Genomic DNA, 19,017 nt, shown 5'->3' with positions numbered 1-19,017 from the left:
TTGACTTTGAAACGGATGGCACGTACTGTCAAGTCGTGTCTCCCTACCAAGAATTATTGTTGCCTTCACAAAGGTTAGTACATTCGCTTCTCCTGTGTCTAGGGCTGTCTGGCAGCAAAATGGCCTACCAAGGCCCCTTGAGGTCCGCAGGAGATGTGTGCTCCTGCAGTGAGCCAACTCCATTTGCCTGCTGGAACTTGCATTCCCCAATGCTTTGCGATGGCAAGTGGCACAGAACAAGTTATGATAATAATGGCATTTAGAAAAGTAATAGACCATTTTATAGCTAGGAGACATTTTTAAACTAATAGGGAATTTACTTTAACACAAAGAACAATACGTTTGCTTTTTTTAAATTCATAGCTGCACTCCCCAAAGGTTTTGCAAACACATCCTTGCAAAATATGATATATTTCCATAGGGAAAGATTGCTAATGCCTTTGATTCTGGCACAAAACGATGTTTTACAAGAAAAGAAAACTCTGAAGTGGTTGTTGCATGTAACACGTTTTCAGGTGAGGTTTCAATTTTAGAGTAAATCATTTTTTTCTGACCTGCGTTTTTAAACTGCTTCCTGATGAAGAGATTTTCTCATGCGCTGAACTAGGTAGTATCTTGCAGCTGGTTGTATATTTTCCTTTCCATCAAAAACATCTGTTGAACTGATAAAGGCCTCCTATGCCTCATCAGTAAAGTAAATTATGAGTCAAATACTATTTCAAAGCAGCAGCATAAGGTGGATAGCATTTCTTCTCTTCGAATCTTTTCAAATTGTGATATATTTTCTTTAAACTGCCCCACAAATTGGACTTCCCACTATTAACTACAATAGAAATGCATGAAAATGGAATTGCACATGGCACTTGGAAGTACAGGACCTGCTTCTGACTGCAGGATCTTTGATTCAAGGACTGGTTGATCAGTGATGGACTGGTCAGGTTGTTCTGGACCATATTCATAATGGGACCCGGATTTCTCAACTTTTAACATTCTGACTTAAAAGATTAGAATCACCACGACTTGAAATCCAGCTTCAGATAGTGTATATTGGAGAGATAAGAGCAGACCTAGGTACTAGAACATTCATTTACGCTGATAATTTAACAAAGCGGAGCGGACTTCCTCCAATTGCAGCATGCAGAACCTGTTAAATTTGGTTTAACTGTATTGCACTGGCCGACCACCCTTGATTGCGCAAATTCAAGAACATGCAAGGGCTTGATTTCAATTTCAACATACACAACAGTGACGTTGTTGAAGGCAGCACAAAAGAAACATCTGTGCCATGGGGGTAAAGGAATGTTATATTTTGATGCAGTCAGCCCTGCCCTCAGGGGACAACTGTCAAATTGTGGAAAAATGTAACACTGAGGGGCATATTTATGAGCCCCTAGCGTCATATTCACAAGGTGGCAGTAAGCCACTTTTAGTGGCTTAACGCCAAATTCTAAATATGGCTCCTTTACACGTAGCACTTTGCGTGGACGTGGCGTGCAATGGGTGTTGCTGTCAGCGTGCCACAGCAACACCCATTGCATTTTGATGCTGCCCCAGATTTATGTGTTTTCATAAACCTGAGGCAGCTTCAAAATCTAACGCCGCGCAAGGCACAACGAGGAGGAATACTTTTATTCCTCCTTGTTTCTTGCTTTTTCTATGCAAGAAAGAGCAAAATGCCAGAAGTGAGTATGTGCGGGAAGGTCTCCCTTCCGGCACATAAACAATCATTTCAAAATGACGCTTTGGCACTTCAGTGTGTGCTGCATTCTACAGCACACAGAGAAGTGGCAAATCGCCATTAGTGATTGTTTATGTGCGGAAAGGGACACCTTCCCGCACATAAACAATCAATACCCTCCATGCAGACATCCTTGCATATTGGTGCAAGAATGCCTGCATTGGCGCTAGGCAATTTAGCGCCAGCGCAGGGGAAACACATGTGTGCGCCGTTTTCTAATAAATGCAGCATATCCACGCGTTTCTAAAATGGCGCTGCCAATTTTGGTGCAGCAGCGCGCTGGGCCACTTCTCAATAAATTTGGGCCTGAATCTCCTTTGGTGCCACGTGATTGTCCACATATTCCTGACATCCACAGCGCAAAAATGAGGTTCTTTGAAGACAGTTTTCATAGGAGGCCATGGCGAAATTTAAGTAACATCTGCATAATTTGTGCAATTTCATGAGTTTCATATTACACGTGTGTGAAATTTCCCAAATGACACCATTATGCCACTTTGTATACTAATGTGCCATGTGTGATAAAAATGTACTGAGAATGCAAAGGAACAACATAGCAGTTGTTGTTTACAATGTTTTTGCTTAAATGCGCCTTCATGCTCAAAAATTGACAAGAGGATGCATTTTACGCTGAAATATTGCGCAAAACGCCTTATTCACATTACACGTAATTATTCCTAACTTTAGATAATTTTCTGTAATTATGTAAAACTACACACATTTTGAATACGCTTTATGCAATAATGGGCAGGAAGGTGATCCTGTATTTTATTTTAAAGGCGCAAAACGAGTGACATGTGCCCTAGTTATGAATTGTCAAATCAGGCTTGTTGTGGTAAGGGGGCTGGAGTGAACACGCATTCAGTGCTTAATTTGTGTTTCTTATTCCTGGTGCGGAGCACCGGCACTTATTTTTAAGGGCCGACACCTTTTTCTGCCACAAGCATTTACCTCGAGCAAAAGACACATATAGGAAAGGCGGAGGAAGAGAGCAATCGAAAAAGCGTCAGAAAGGGGTAAAGCAGAAAGTTTAAAGAGTGAGCTGAAGGAGCAGGGTGACTTTAAATAGATTAAAGAGCCTGGAGATGTCTTCAGGATTACGCTGCTCCAGTATTCGCACATTTAAATGCTGCAGCCGCGTGTTTAAGAGGAGAGCTTTGGGCACCGGCACGTTTTTATTTACATATTATGCGCTGCACGCAGTACCGGGGCAGACAGAGGTCCATTTTTTACCTTAAAGAACATTCGACTAATTCATATTTTTGTTTGGGAAAATATTTGAAAACGCCTACAGAAACAAGTGCGTTCCAGCAGAGGAAATAGCGATTCGGAGTGAACATTAATGAGATGAACGTAAAACTGTTTTTTTTTTTTTCGCGCAACGCATCAGATCAGCGGCTTCTCATCTTATCTGATAGACCCTCCTGCACGCCCGCTTAACTTCTGAGAGAAGACGCCTTTGAAGGTAGCAGTTTGCTTGAGCCTGTGATGTTGTGCATTCTTGATGTGGATTCAGAAGGTACTTTATCTTTCTTTATGTGAACATGTATTTCATGCCCTGCAGCTGCTGCTAAGCAGGTAGCAGACAGGTGCCGTGTTTGTTTCTCGTTTACTGTAATTTCAGGCTGCGCTCGCTTCCTTTGGTGTTCCTGCACACATGCACACGTGCAGGATCACCAGAGGTGCTAATGCCCTACAATTTGGCAGGCTGCAATGAGACCTGTCATTTGGCACATTGAGAAATTATTGTTTTGCCCATAACTGAATTTCTGCAGAGTATACTTAGAAAACAACAGATGAAAAAAGAGCTTCTGCAACAAGGTAATAGCGAATGTAAACTATTGATTTTGGAAATAACTAATATATTTCAATAGATATTGGTCATGATTCGGAGAATGTTTTCATATACTGCACCAGCAAGTAGTGGCACACCGGGATGAGGTATTTACTTGGTGTGGAAATATCTCTAGTGTCCTTTTTTTTTTTTTTACATGGGAATGAGTCATGCGATGCAGATTAATATTTACCACGCCAAATTTCGTTATTTTGGCCCAATTGCAAGTTATTTTCCCTCTGGTAAATTTCGACAGTTTTTGCTGGTGAAATGTGTCAGGGGAACTGTGGATGTAATAGTTATCATGCTCCTTTGAATTCAGATCCCTTGGCAATCTCCTGTTTTCCTATGGCTCTGTATTTAATCCATATTCTGAATCTTGGCCATGGTAATTTGCTTGAAAACCCCGATTGAACATAACATATTTTGTTATGCACGTATTTGTACATGGTGTCTCCATGAGGGTCTTCTGCTGCTATTGATAAAAAAACTATGCTCATTCTCACCCAACTCATTGGTGCAAACAGCTTTATGAGTACAGGAAATATTACTACAGGAACATTCTTTTATATTCTCATGCCCAGGGTCGGACTGGCCTAAAGGCCAATCAGGCAGTGCACTAGGGGCTGGCCGGATAGGTCAGTGTGTGCTTTGGGTTTTTGGAGGTTTGTGGGCTTCTAGATTTGTCTGGTGAGCCGGTTTTTACTGTTGGTTTCTCTGATATTACCACAAACATTGCCTGTAGCAAACTGAAATGAATGAAGTCTCCCATGCCTTGCAAAATACCTACACAATGCTCTTTAAAGTTCAAAACCGTCCCTTTTGCTAATGATGTCCTTTTTTTTCGCTATATGATTTGCTAAAGAGGGCCACTTTTATTTTGGCGCCCCAGACTATTTTCTGTCCCAGTCTGCGCCTGATCAGTCCCAAAACATCTAACCCCTTATTAGTAAAATGGCAAAAAGGACACAGGTATTTTTATTTGGACTCCTTGAGTATTTTAGTTGTCTATGTTTTTTTACATAGCGGGCCAATGAACAAAGACAAATAAGTGCATGCCAAAGAGTACTATAACAGTACCCTTACATATTCACACCTTTTTACATTCTCCTACATGCTTTTGTGAATAGGCCCCAGTGTGTGTTTATTTGTGAGACTTTCATAGTTTTTTTATAACCAGAAAAGCCACTTTCTTCTCTTGCAGTAACAATATATCTTATCACAGGGTAGACTTACCTTCCACTTCCATTAATTAAAAAATGGGAGGCTTATGGGCAACTTACCAAACAACATACAAAAACACTAAAGCTTTTTGTACAAAATTTGTATGTGCAGTTTGGATTAAAATGCATGATGACAATGGTTGTGAATACAAACAAAGTGTTGGACCTGGCCGTCTCTGCAGGTCACCCCCAAACTCTTTACCTTCACTCTCCAATTATTTGTTGAATTCGTTTTTATTTGCCTTAGGACTCTATGCATTTTTATCACTGCTAACCAGTGCTAAAGTCCTTGTGCTCACTCTCCTAAACATGTTAAAATTGGTCTGCACCTGATTGGTATAATTAATTCACTTATAAGTCCCTTGCAGAGTGGTACACCATATACTCAGGGCCTGTAAATTGGATGCTAAGGATGCTAGTAGTGGGCCTGCAGGAGTTATTGTGCCATCCATTTAAGTAGCCCCTTAGAACATGTCCCAGACCTGCCATTAGAGCCTGAATGCAGTTTTTTCTCCACCAGTTCGACTTGGCAATATAGCCACTTCGCCAAGCATTAAACTCCTTTTTATTACAATATAAGTCACCCCTCAGTTAAGTCCTAGGTAGTCCATAGGGCAGAGTGTATTGTAATTAAAAGGTTGGGCATGTACTTGTAACGTTTACACGTCCTGGTACTGAAACTCCCCTCAATTTGTTTTTCAATACTGTGAGGAATACTTGTCCCATAGGATAATATTGTGTTGCCTTATTACATTTAGTTTAAGTGTTAACTTTTGATTGGGAGCAGATAGGCATCTCATATTTGGTATCTATGTAATTGTAATCAGAAATCCTTTTTAGTGGTAAAGTCAAATTTTAAATTACAATTGTGAAACTGCCTCTTTCAGAAAGTTGGCATTTTCCTGCCCTTTGCAATTTGCTGCCAGCAACCTCTCCTAGGTCACATGACTAGATATGGTTGGCAATTGGACTTTGTGAATTCCTTCTAGAGAGTCACACAATAGAGGAATTAGGTGTGCCTGTATTGGGCCATCTACCCGTAGAAGGGGCGGAACTGGGCAGAGTCTCACTTGCAAATGAATGGGCTGTCCTCAGCCTTCACATAAAGGACTTTTCACCCCTGCATTTTTTCATGCAGCCAGCTTGGAGGCAGGTCAGGGGAGTAAAGAAACTTCTTGAACTTCAAAGGGAATTCTCTAGAAATGTCTACTTCAAAGATGGCACCAGGTATAAAAACAGGGACCTCAGTCTTTCTCTTCAGTTTACTTTCTGGACCTGTGGAAGGACTCACAGAGGACTGCCTGCTGCTATGGTCTGCTGTGTACTATAGAAGACTGCTTTTCTGTGCCTGGAAAGAATACGTTGCTGCCTGGAGTCTGTCTTGAACCCTCAGAGGCCTTTCCTACTGCTTGAGCCCCCCTTCTCTTCCTGAACCCAGGAGTGCCAGAGTGACTCCAAGGACTACTTTGCTGGTGACCTGTTCAGAGTCACAGGGACATACCAGGCTGCCACTGTCTTTTTTTGGCTATTTGGGGCAGTTCACGCTTATGGCCTCATAACTTTGTGTTCACATAAGCTACCCACGCCAAATTTCCATCCTTCTTTTCCAACATCCTAGGGATTCTAGCGTTACCCAGACTTTGTGAGTTCCCCTGGAGGAGACCAAGAAATTAGGCAAAATACAGTCACAATTTCGTTTTTTTCAAATAAATGGGAAAAGGGGCTGCGGAAGAAGGCTTGTATTTTTTTTCACTGAAAATGGCATCAACAAAGGGTTTGCAGTGCCAAAATCACCAGCTTCCCAGCTTGCAGGAACAGACAGACTTAATCAGAAAAAAAAAATTTTTAACACAATTTTGGCATTTTACTGGGACATACCCCATTTTTACTATGCTTTATGCTTTCAGCCTCCTTCCAGTTAGCGACAGAAATGGGTGTGAAACCTTTACAGGATCCCAGAAAGCTAAACATTTATGAAAAGTAGGCAAAATTCTGAATTCAGCAGGGGGTAATTTGTGTAGATCCTACAAGGTTTTCCTACTGAAAATAACAGCTGAAATAAAAAAAATATAGAAATGTAAGTAAAAAAAAACATTTTCTCAATGTTTTACTCTGTAACTTTTTTCTGCAATCTCAGATTTTTTAAAGCAATATACCGTTACGTCTGCTGGACACTTGTGGTTGCGTATATATAGGGCTTGTAGGTTCATCAAGAACCCTAGGTACCCAGAGCCAATAAATGAGCTGCACCTTGCAATGGGTTTTCATTCTATACCGGGTATACAGCAATTCATTTGCTGAAATATAAAGAGTGAAAAATAGGTTTCAAGAAAACCTTTGTATTTCCAAAATGGGCACAAGATAAGGTGTTGAGAAGCAGTGCTTATTTGCACATCTCTGAATTCCGGGGTGCCCATACTAGCATGTAAATTACAGGGCATTTCTCAAATAGACTTCTTTATTACACAATGTCTCACATTTGAAAGGAAAAAATGTAGAAAAAGACAATGGGCAATAACACTTGTTTTTGGTATTCTGTGTTCCCCCAGGTCTCCCGATAAAAATGGTACCTCACTTGCGTGGGTAGGCGTAATGCTCGCAACAGTAAACCCAACATGGACACATCACATTTTTACATTGAAATCTGACGTGCTTTTTGCAAAGTGCCGAGCTGTAGATTTTGGCCTCTAGCTCAGCCGGAACCGAGGAAAACCTACAAAACCTGCGCATTTTTGAAAACTAGACACCCAGGGGAATCCAAGGTGGGCTGACCAGGTTCTATTACCCAGAATCCTTTGCAAACCTCATAATTCAGCCAAAAAACACGTTTTCCTCACATTTTGGTGACACAAAGTTCTGGAATCTGAGAGGAGCCACAAATTTTCTTCTACCCAGCGTTCCCTCAAGTCTCCCGATAAAAATGGTACCTCACTTTTGTGCGTAGGCCTAGCACCCGTGAAAAGAAAATGCCCCAAAACACAACGTGGACACATCACAATCTCCCAAAGAAAATAGACCTTTTTTATGCAAAGTTCCTAGCTGTGGATTTTTCCCTCTAGCTCAGCCGGCACCTTGGGAAACCTACCAAACCTGTGCATTTGTGAAAATTAGACACCTAGGGGAATCGAAGATGGGGTGACGTGGGGGGCTCTCACCAGGTTCTGTTACCCAGAATCCTTTGCAAACCACAAAATGTTGCCAAAAAACACCTTTTCCTCACATTTTGGTGACAGAAAGTTCTGGAATCTGAGAGGAGCCACAAATTTCCTTCAAACCAGTGTTCCCCCAAGTCTCATGATAAAAATGGTACCTCACTTGTGTGGATAGGCCTAGCTTTCATGGCCCAAATGTAAAACACATAGAATTTAGGCCCAGAGTTATGGTGGCCTACCACCATTGCAACGCCACATTAGGGTCTTTTTTTTTACGCTAACCTGGCGCTGGAAGGGCAAAAACGATGTGCATTATTTCCAAAGTGGAGCAATACTTATGCAAAGGGTTTGTTACAGCACTCGGGGGCCATTTAAATGGTGCAGAGGAATCTACGAGTTTTTCTTGCACCTTTTTCATCTGCATTTTTTAACACCTGCTAAGTGCAGGCATTAAATAGAGGCTCCCATTTTGTTCAATGGCCCTCTGGGTGCTTTGCAGGATTAGCGTTAACATTTTTAATGCTAGTTCTTCAAAGCACTGGACTAGCATAAAAAAGTATGACGCTAGCCCCCCTGACTATCACCATGGTGTGCCTTATTTTAAATAGGTCACACACATGGTGGCGTTAGGGGGTGCTAAGAAGTGCAAGAAAAGTGGTGCTGCACTAGGTGCATTGACACTTTTCATAAATCTGGGCCTTGATGTTAATGTCTTTACAGTGACTAGCCCCCAAAAGCTGTTTTCACTGTGGCAAGCATAGCTGTCCTATGTAGAAAACCAGAATGTAGATCACAATACAAATCTGTATCTCAGGAATTGGGCCAACTAGAACAATATTTAAGCAGCTATATTTAATGGTTAATAAACATCTAATTCAATGGTGAATGCAGATTTGTAATAAATATTAGTGAAAAGTAACTTTTAGAAAGTTACCTTTTCCCTGCCTGAAATTCCTGAGGCTAATGTACATTGGTTTTCTAGCTTCTCCCAGCCAGTAATTAACCTTGGATAGGTGTGAAATACCTTCCTGGATCAAAGAACAAACTATGTGAATGGGCAAAGATGACCTAATCCAACGGAATATGTAGGGTGGGGGCTGTGAGCATTGATTTTGACACTGTTGTGTCAAAACCTGCTTGAGTGTCAAGTCCTTCATATATAACACTTGGGGCACAATTGAAAGAGGAGAGAACAGGATGGCAAGGCAATTCTTGTGGATCTACTGTCTGGTTGCTGAGGGACTCTTAGTCAGGCACATCCACAGGATGCATCCATTTTACAAAGCAGCACACATCCATTTGGGAGAGTTGGGCTCGCCTGAGGGATGTACACATGATTTCACTAACTGAGGTTGTTTTGGTGCCATATCTTCTCAGCAGTGCCTTGGGCTAAACTCTCAATGGAGTAAGGGAGTTCTCCATACTCCCACCTAGGAGCAGGAAGTGACGGTGCCATGATAGGGTAGGACATCCTAGTCACTGTCCGAATGCATCATTGTTGCTGTCTCAAAGTTTCATTTAGGACTCCATATCCAAGATGGTGGAATTCCTTCCTCTAGGTTTTCCAATTCATTCCAGGTATTTTTTTAACTTTATAAGTGGATAGGGATCCTCTATCTATGTGTCACAATGCTCCTGGATTCGGTTCCTTCTTCCTTGTCCTACGTTCCTGAGCTACTGTCCAGTTCAGTGTGTGTTTGCTGTGGACAAATTTCTGGAGAGTTTTTCTCCAGCTGCTTTTTCCTCCTGGTGCATTTCTTAGAGGGCACATTCCAGCTTCATGTTCCCATCACTGACTGGTAAGGTGACTTCAGGAAGAGATCACCCAGTCTTCAAGTCATGGATCTTCATACTTAAGTAGCACTCCATGCATCCTGTTCTTGAAAGATTTCAACTCCAACATCACATGCCAGAAATGGATCCAACTTCCAGGATACTAAACAATAGTCTGTGGAGTTGGAGTCCTTATGCAATGAAAAGGCAATCTTATGCCAAGCTTTGTCAGGTAGCGTGCCTTCTGAGTGACCACCAGTTAATGGAGGTGCCTAACATTTGATGGAGAAATAAGTCAAAGAAATGTTGGACGCTTTCACAGTCCATTTTGCCTTCTGTCCTACTCCATTCACTCAAGACAGGACTAAAGTGGGATATGTTTATCAGGTGCAATTTTGGTTTGGGCTACACTTCTGGTGACTGCCAGAGACACTAGTCTGAATGTTTTTTCTGCCTTCTTGTTAGCCTTTTGTCTAATGATTGAGAGACCAGTTTTGGAGAGTTCCAAGAAGGAGGTCTTATGTGAAATTCAACAAGGTTCCCAATATGTGTTGACCTACATGATACGCTTTAAGCTTTTAGCTGCAGAAGCAACCTGGGAGGAGAGGTCATTCATGTCCTTGTACCTTAAAGTCATGAATGAGGAAATCAAGGATGAACTCTTCCGTATGCTGTGTCCCTTTTCTTTAAATGACAGAATAGAGTCAGCCTTCTTTACTACACCATTAGAATGAAAGAAGGACAGAAAGGAAGGACTTTTGGGCTCAGCCTGCTGCGATAGCCCCTATGATGCCTTTGTCTCGAAGAACCATATTTTCTGCTTCCACTTGTTACTGAAGAGCCAGCGCAAATTGGAATGACCAGAGTTCCCATATCTGAAGAAGAAAGGTGAAGACAGTGCTCAAAGGGGCTCTGTTTTTACCATAAATAAGTGGGCATCTGTTACATCAGTGTCCTGTAAGGCATGTAAAGCTGAAGAAAACAAATAAGTTCAAACTTTGAGAGGAAGGAAGATCGGAGTATTATGTCACTTTTTCAAGTCATGACTTCTGAACCTTTCGAAGGATCCTGAAAGTGCCCATTTATCTCTCTTATCAATGTCCACTGGTGAAGTAACGTTCTCAATATGTGTCTTGACCTTAGTGAATGCTGGAGCTCCTGTCATGGTTATGGATAAAGAACTGGCTTTGAAGGACAATTTCCATATTCATCCAAAGGCCAAAGCAGATATACTACAGACTGTGGATGGTGCCTTGGCCAATTTCTCAGTGTACTCAGTCTTTACAAGTGCTGTTGTTTAACCATCATGAAAGTTTGGAATTTGACTTAATAGCATCCCCTTACCTTCCTCTGAGTTTTGGAGTACTGTGATTAGTACTTCATAATGCCTTTATTAATTGGAGCACAAAGATATTGGGCCGGATTTAGTTCTCGCAGATGGAATACTCCGTCACAAACGTGACGGCAGTCCCATCCACCGTATTACAGTACCCATAGGATATAATGGGATCGTAATACAGCAGAGGGGATAGTTGTCAAGTTCGTGATAGAGTATCCCACTCTGCCAAGATCTAAATCAGGCCCTTATCTCTTAGCTCTGAATAATGTGTCCAAAACTGTCTTCCCTCAAAGCAAACTGAAGGTCATGAGAGCTTGACTTCTACTAGGGAGTCAATTATGATGGTGGCCAACCTGTTAACAGTTCCTAAACATTACTGTGACTTTGGTGATGTGTTTGAAAAATCAGAAACCAAGTGTTTGTCCCTGCAGGGTAGCTGTGACTGTGCAATAAACTTAGTACCAGGGTCAGAGATTCCTTATGGGTGGATGCACGTGCTCTTCGAGACACAATAGATGGTGTTACACCAGTATCTTGATGAGAATCTTGAGACTGGCCTAATATTTTCTTTGACGTCACGTACCGGGGCTGCTTTTTTAAAATTTTTACTCAAGAAGTCCAACAAATTAGGATAATATATTGACTATAGATACTTAAATATGATTAGATGATTAGAGTTAAAGACCAATATCCCTTAGCATTAATTAAGGACTTTCTGGAGATGGTCAGAGGACCTCCAGTGTACACCAAGGTTGACATTAGAGAGGCGTACCATTTGCTAATGACAAGAGATGAAGACAAATGGAAACTCATCTTCTGGACAAAGTATGGGTATTTTGAATATCAGGTAATGTCTAGTGGCTTGAGCAACACTCATGCAATCTTCAGCCATTTTATGGACAACATATTTTCAGATTTACTAAATCTCTACATCATTTATCTAAATGACACTTTGATCCTCTTCAGGTCATTGGAAGAGAAGCGTCAACATGTCAGAGTTGTTCTGCAGTGGTTAAGGAATCATTCCTCAAACTGTAATCCAGAGAAGGGTCTATTTGAACAGACAAATAGTGAGTACTTAGTATTTGTGATATCTCCCTTTCTATGGACCTTGAAAAGATTCAAACCATGTTGAGCTGCTCATCTTCCCCTTCAATAAAGGAGACTCAAAGATTCCTGGGATTTGCCAACCTTTATACACAATTTATTCACAACTCTCCTAATTACTCCTGCAGCACCCCCCCACCCGTTTAAGAAAGAAAATGTAAGTACTGGCTTTCACTTGGATGGTCAGGTAGAAGCAACAATCCAACCTTTGAAGAAAGCTTTTATCACAACTCCTATACTCAGGCAACCTGCTCCTTTGAAAAAAAATTTATTGTGGAATCTCGTGCTTCTAAAAAAGCCCTAGGAGCAGTGCTACTACAACCACAAATGAACAATGCTTTGGAGCATCCAGTCTTTTATTATTCAAGAATCTTGTTGCTGTCTGAGCAAAACTATGCTTTAATTAATACAAACGGAGTTGTTAGCCATGAGAGGAGCCTGCTTTTAACAGAAGCATCTTCTTTAAGGTTCTTGTGATTCCTTTGAACTCAAGAGAGACCATCTAAACGTTCAAGTACTACAGAAATGACAATCCTGGAATACTCAACAAGACCGTTTGGTATATTTCTTTTCCCAGTTGGATTTTGTGTTTACTTACATTTCTGGATCCAAGTACCTTCTTGCATATTCCTTGTTCCACAGGAATTCTTCATATCGGGAGATTCAAAAACAACCCTTCATGGTTCCTAAATGGATAATCTCCCTAGCTACTTCTTTCTTGAAAGAAGTCAAACAAGCCTAGTCTTCTCTTGGGAACGAAGAGTTGATGGGATTACAAGAGAAATTTAAAAGAAACAAGGTGAATGTTACTACTTTAAAATGGCTCTGTTTTTTTCCATTACTTGAATTACAAAATTCAGTGTTGAAATTGTGCCATTGCTCTCTGGCTACAGAAGAAATACTTTAACTGCAATTTGGGTTCTTTTGATGGCCTTCATTGGTGAAGGAGGTGGAACAAAATGTTTCCTCCTGCTCTCTATGTACCCAGTTGAAGGTTTCTCATTCCAAATCTTATGGCCTGCTGCATCTTCTGCTAATTGCTCCAGGACCCTGGCATACTATCTGTAAGGAACTGCCTCCTTGGCATGGTTACCCCCTGACTTTTTGCCTTTGCTGATGCTATGTTTTGATTTGAAAGTGTGCTGAGGCCTGCTAACCAGGCCCCAGCACCAGTGTTCTTTCCCTAACCTGTACCTTTGTTTACACAATTGGCACACCCTGGCATCCAGGTAAGTCCCTTGTAACTGGTACCCCTGGTACCAAGGGCCCTGATGCCAGGAAAGGTCTCTAAGGGCTGCAGCATGTCTTATGCCACCCTGGAGACCCCTCACTCAGCACAGACACACTGCTTGCCAGCTTGTGTGTGCTGGTGAGGACAAAACGAGCAAGTCGACATGGCACTCCCCTCAGGGTGCCATGCCAACCTCACACTGCCTATGCAGTATAGATAAGTCACCCCTCTAGCAGGCCTTACAGCCCTAAGGCAGGGTGCACTATACCATAGGTGAGGGCACCAGTGCATGAGCACTGTGCCCCTACAGTGTCTAAGCAAAACCTTAGACATTGTAAGTGCAGGGTAGCCATAAGAGTATATGGTCTGGGAGTCTGTCAAACACGAACTCCACAGCACCATAATGGCTACACTGAAAACTGGGAAGTTTGGTATCAAACTTCTCAGCACAATAAATGCACACTGATTCCAGTGTACATTTTATTGTAAAACACACCCCAGAGGGCACCTTAGAGATGCCCCCTGAAACCTTAACCAACTACCCGTGTAGGCTGACTGGTTTTAGCAGCCTGCCACACTCGAGACATGTTGCTGGCCACATGGGGAGAGTGCCTTTGTCACTCTGTGGCTAGTAACAAAGCCTGCACCGGGTGGAGATGCTATCACCTCCCCCAGGCAGGAGCTGTAACACCTGGCGGTGAGCCTCAAAGGCTCACCCCCTTTGTTCCAGCACCACAGGGCACTCCAGCTAGTGGAGTTGCCCGCCCCCTCCGGCCACGGCCCCACTTTTGGCGGCAAGGCCAGAGGAAATAATGAGAATAACAAGGAGGAGTCACTGCCCAGTCAGGACAGCCCCTAAGGTGTCCTGAGCTGAGGTGACTCTAACTTTTAGAAATCCTCCATCTTGCAGATGGAGGTTTCCCCCAATAGGGATAGGAATGTGACCCCTCCCCTTGGGAGGAGGCACAAAGAGGGTGTACCCACCCTCAGGGCTAGTAGCCTTTGGCTACTAACCCCCAAGACTTAAACACGCCCTTAAATTTAGTATTTAAGGGCTCCCCTGAACCTAGGAATTCAGATTCCTGCAACCTAAGAAGAAGAGGACTGCTGAGCTGAAAAACCCTGCAGAGAAGACGGAGACACCAACTGCCTTGGCCCCAGCTCTACCGGCCTGTCTCCCCCCTTCGGAAGAAAACTGCTCCAGCGACGATTTCCCCAGGACCAGCGACCTCTGAATCCTCAGAGGACTGCCCTGCTCTAAAAGGACCAAGAAACTCCAGAGAACAGCGGCCCTGTTCACCCAAGACTGCAACTTTGTTTCCAAAGGAGCAACTTAAAGACAACAGAGTTTCCCGCCAGAAGCGTGAGACTTGCAACCCTGCACCTGGCGACCCCGACTCAACTGGTGGAGGAACAACACTTCAGGGAGGACCCTCCGACGACTCCGAGACTGTGAGTAACCAAAGTTGTCCCCCCTGAACCCCCACAGCGACGCCTGCAGAGGGAATCCCGAGGCTCCCCCTGACCGCGACTGCCTGACTCCCAGATCCCGACGCCTGGAAAAGACCCTGCACCCGCAGTCCCCAAGACCTGAAGGATCGGGACTCCAGTGCAGGAGTGACCCCCAGGAGGCCCTTTCCCTTGCCCAGGTGGTGGCTACCCTGAGGAGCCCCCCCCTTGCCTGCCTGCATCGCTGAAGAGACCCCTTGGTCTCCCATTGATTTCAATTACAAACCCGACGTGTGTTTGCACACTGCACCCGGCCGCCCCCGTGCTGCTGAGGGTGTACTTTCTGTGCTAACTTGTGTCCCCCCCGGTGCCCTACAAAACCCCCCTGGTCTGCCCTCCGAAGACACGGTTACTTACCTGCTGGCAGACTGGAACCGTGGCACCCCCTTCTCCATTGAAGCCTATGTGTTTTGGGCACCACTTTGAACTCTGCACCTGACCGGCCCTGAGCTGCTGGTGTGGTAACTTTGGGGTTGCTCTGAACCCCCAACGGTGGGCTACCTTGGACCCAAACTTGAACCCTGTAGGTGGTTTACTTACCTGCAAGAACTAACAATTACTTACCTCCCCTAGGAACTGTGAAAATTGCACTGTCTAGTTTTAAAATAGCTATATGTGTTTTATTTGAAAAGTATATACTGTATGCTATTGTGATTATTCAAAGTTCCTAAAGTAATTACCTGCAATACCTTTCATGCAAAGTATTACATGTAGAATTTGAACCTGTGGTTCTTAAAATAAACTAAGAAAATATATTTTTCTATACAAAAACCTATTGGCCTGGAATTGTCTCTGAGTGTGTGTTCCTCATTTATTGCCTGTGTGTATGTACAACAAATGCTTAACACTACTCCTTTGATAAGCCTACTGCTCGACCACACTACCACAAAATAGAGCATTAGTATTATCTATTTTTGCCACTATCTTACCTCTAAGGGGAACCCTTGGACTCTGTGCATACTATTCCTACTTTGAAATAGTGCATACAGAGCCAACTTCCTACATTGGTGGATCAGCGGTGGGGTACAAGACTTTGCATTTGCTGGACTACTCAGCCAATACCTGATCACACAACAAATTCCAAAAATTTTCATTAGAAATTGATTTTTGCAATTTGAGCTATTTTTCTAAATTCTTAAAAGTCCTGCTAGGGCCTTGTGTTAGTCCCTGTTAGCATTTCTGTTAGAGTTTAAAAGTTTTGTGAAAGTTTGAATTAGATTCTAGAACTAGTTTTAGATTTTAAAAAGTATTCCAACTTTTCGAAACATAGGGCCTGATTCTAAGCTTGGCGGGCGGCGGGAGCCGCCCGCCAAGCGGGAACCGCCAGAAGACCGTCCCGCGGTCAAAAGACCGCGGCGGTCATTCTGGGTTTCCCACTGGGCTGGCGGGCAACCGCCAAAAGTCCGCCCGCCAGCCCAGTGGGAAACACCCTTCCCACGAGGAAGCCGGCTCCGAATGGAGCCGGCGGAGTAGGAAGGTGCGACGGGTGCAGTTGCACCTGTCGTGAATTTCAGTGTCTGCAAAGCAGACACTGAAATTCTTTGTGGGGCCCTCTTACGGGGGCCCCTGCAGTGCCCATGCCATTGGCATGGGCAGTGCAGGGGCCCCCAGGGGCCCCACGACACCCCATACCGCCATCCTGTTCCTGGCGGGCGAACCGCCAGGAACAGGATGGCGGTATGGGGTGTCAGAATCCCCATGGCAGCGCAGCAAGCTGCGCCGCCATGGCGGATTCCCATGGGCAGCGGAAAGTCGGCGGTACACCGCCGGCTTTCCGCTTCTGGCCGCGGCTGTACCGCCGCAGTCAGAATGCCCGGCGGAGCACCGCCAGCCTGTTGCCGGTACTACCGCCAACCCCGGCCCTGGCGGTATTTACCGCCAGGGTCAGAATGACCCCCATAATGTCTAGTGCAGAGATGAATGTGGAGGAACTCGACCTCACACCTTACCTCCATCTTAAGATGAGGGAGCTAAGGTCACTCTGCAACCTAAAGAAAATCACAATTGGCTCAAGACCCTCCAAACTACAGCTCTAGGAGCTTTTGGCAGAGTTTGAAAAAGCCAACCCCTCTGAGGATGACAACCCAGAGAAGGATGTTAGTGACTTGGAGGAGAATTCCCCCCTTCCAGTCCTATCTAGGGAACCCAGGGACCCTCAATCCCTGATTACAACTGTGATAGTCAGAGATGCTGCTTCCCTCACAGGAGGGGCCAGCACCTCTGAAATCACTGAGGATAGCCTCAGTGAAGAGGACATCCAGTTAGCCAGGATGGCCAAAAGATTGGCTTTGGAAAGACAGATCCTAGCCATAGAAAGGGAAAGACAAGAGATGGGCCTAGGTCCCATCAATGGTGGCAGCAACATAAATAGGGTCAGAGATTCTCCTGACATGTTGAAAATCCCTAAAGGGATTGTACCTAAATATGAAGATGGTGATGACATCACCAAATGGTTCACAGCTTTTGAGAGGGCTTGTGTAACCAGAAAAGTAAGCAAATCTCACTGGGGTGCTCTCCTTTGGGAAATGTTCACTGGAAAGTGTAGGGATAGACTCCTCACACTCTCTGGAAAAGATGCAGAATCTTATGACCTCATGAAGGGAACCCTGATTGAGGGCTTTGGATTCTCCACTGAGGAGTATAGAATTAGATTCAGGGGGGCTCAAAAAACCTCAAGCCAGACCTGGGTTGATTTTGTGGACTACTCAGTGAAAACACTGGATGGTTGGATTCAAGGCAGTGGTGTTAATGATTATGATGGGTTGTACAATTTATTTGTGAAAGAACACCTATTAAGTAATTGTTCAAATGATAAACTGCATCAGCATCTGGTAGACCTAGGACCAATTTCTCCCCAAGAATTGGGAAAGAAGGCGGACCATTGGGTCAAGACTAGGGTGACCAAGACTTCCACAGGGGGTGACCAAAAGAAAGGGGTCACAAAGCCTCCCCAGGTGAAGGGTGTTGAGACATCCAAAAACAAAAATAGTAAAGAGTCTTCTTCAGGCCCCCAAAAACCTGCACAGGAGGGTGGGCCCAGAGCCTCTTCACAAATTTTTTTGGGTACAAGGGTAAAAACTTTGATCCCAAAAAGGCCTGGTGTCGTAGCTGTAATCAGCCTGGACACCAAACTGGAGACAAGGCCTGTCCCAAGAAAAGTACCACTTCCAACTCCACTCCGGCTAACACTGGAATGGCTAGTCTCCAAGTGGGATCAACAGTGTGCCCAGAGCAAATCAGGTGTCACACTGAAGCTACATTAGTCTCTGAGGGTGGGGTGGATTTAGCCACACTGGCTGCCTGGCCTCCTAACATGCAAAAATACAGGCAGCAGCTCTTAATTAATGGGACAAGTGTAGAAGGCCTGAGGGATACAGGTGCCAGTGTCACCATGGTGACAGAAAAACTGGTTTCCCCTGGTCAATACCTGGCTAGACAAACTTATCCAGTCACCAATGCTGACAATCAAACTAAAGTACATCCCATGGCTATGGTAACTTTAGAGTGGGGAGGGGTCAATGGCCTGAAACAGGTGGTGGTCTCCTCCAATATCCCAGTAGACTGTTTGCTTGGAAATGACCTGGAGTCCTCAGCATGAGCTGAGGTAGAACTGAAAACCCATGCAGCCATGCTGGGTATCCCTGAACTGGTGTGTGTCAAGACAAGGGCACAGTGCAAGGCTCAGGGTGAAAAAGTAGAGCTGGAGTCTGGAAAAAGGGCCCAGCCTACCAAGAGGAAAGGAAAGGCAACTGGGAAACCAGCTGCAACACAACAACAAAAAGAGAACCTCTCTTCTCAGGAAGAAGTTCTGCCCTCTGAGGGAACTGAGCCTATGGAGTTAGAACCTTATCAGGTTGAGCTCTTAGGCCCAGGAGGACCCTCAAGGGAGCAGTTGTGTAAGGGGCAAGAAACCTGTCCCTCTCTTGAAGGCCTTAGGCAGCAAGCTGCTGAAGAGTCCAATGGCAAGAAAACTGGAACACATAGGGTCTATTGGGAAGATGGACTCCTGTACACTGAGGCAAGAGATCCCAAACCTGGTGCCACTAGGAGAGTGGTAGTGCCTCAGGAGTTCAGAGAGTTCATACTGACCTTAGCCCATGATATTCCCCTT

This window comes from Pleurodeles waltl, chromosome 1_1 (genome assembly GCF_031143425.1).
Source record: "Pleurodeles waltl isolate 20211129_DDA chromosome 1_1, aPleWal1.hap1.20221129, whole genome shotgun sequence".
Classification (NCBI taxonomy): domain Eukaryota; kingdom Metazoa; phylum Chordata; class Amphibia; order Caudata; family Salamandridae; genus Pleurodeles; species Pleurodeles waltl.
The sequence above is the reverse complement of the archived record's forward strand: the minus strand, read 5'-3'. Positions refer to the sequence as shown.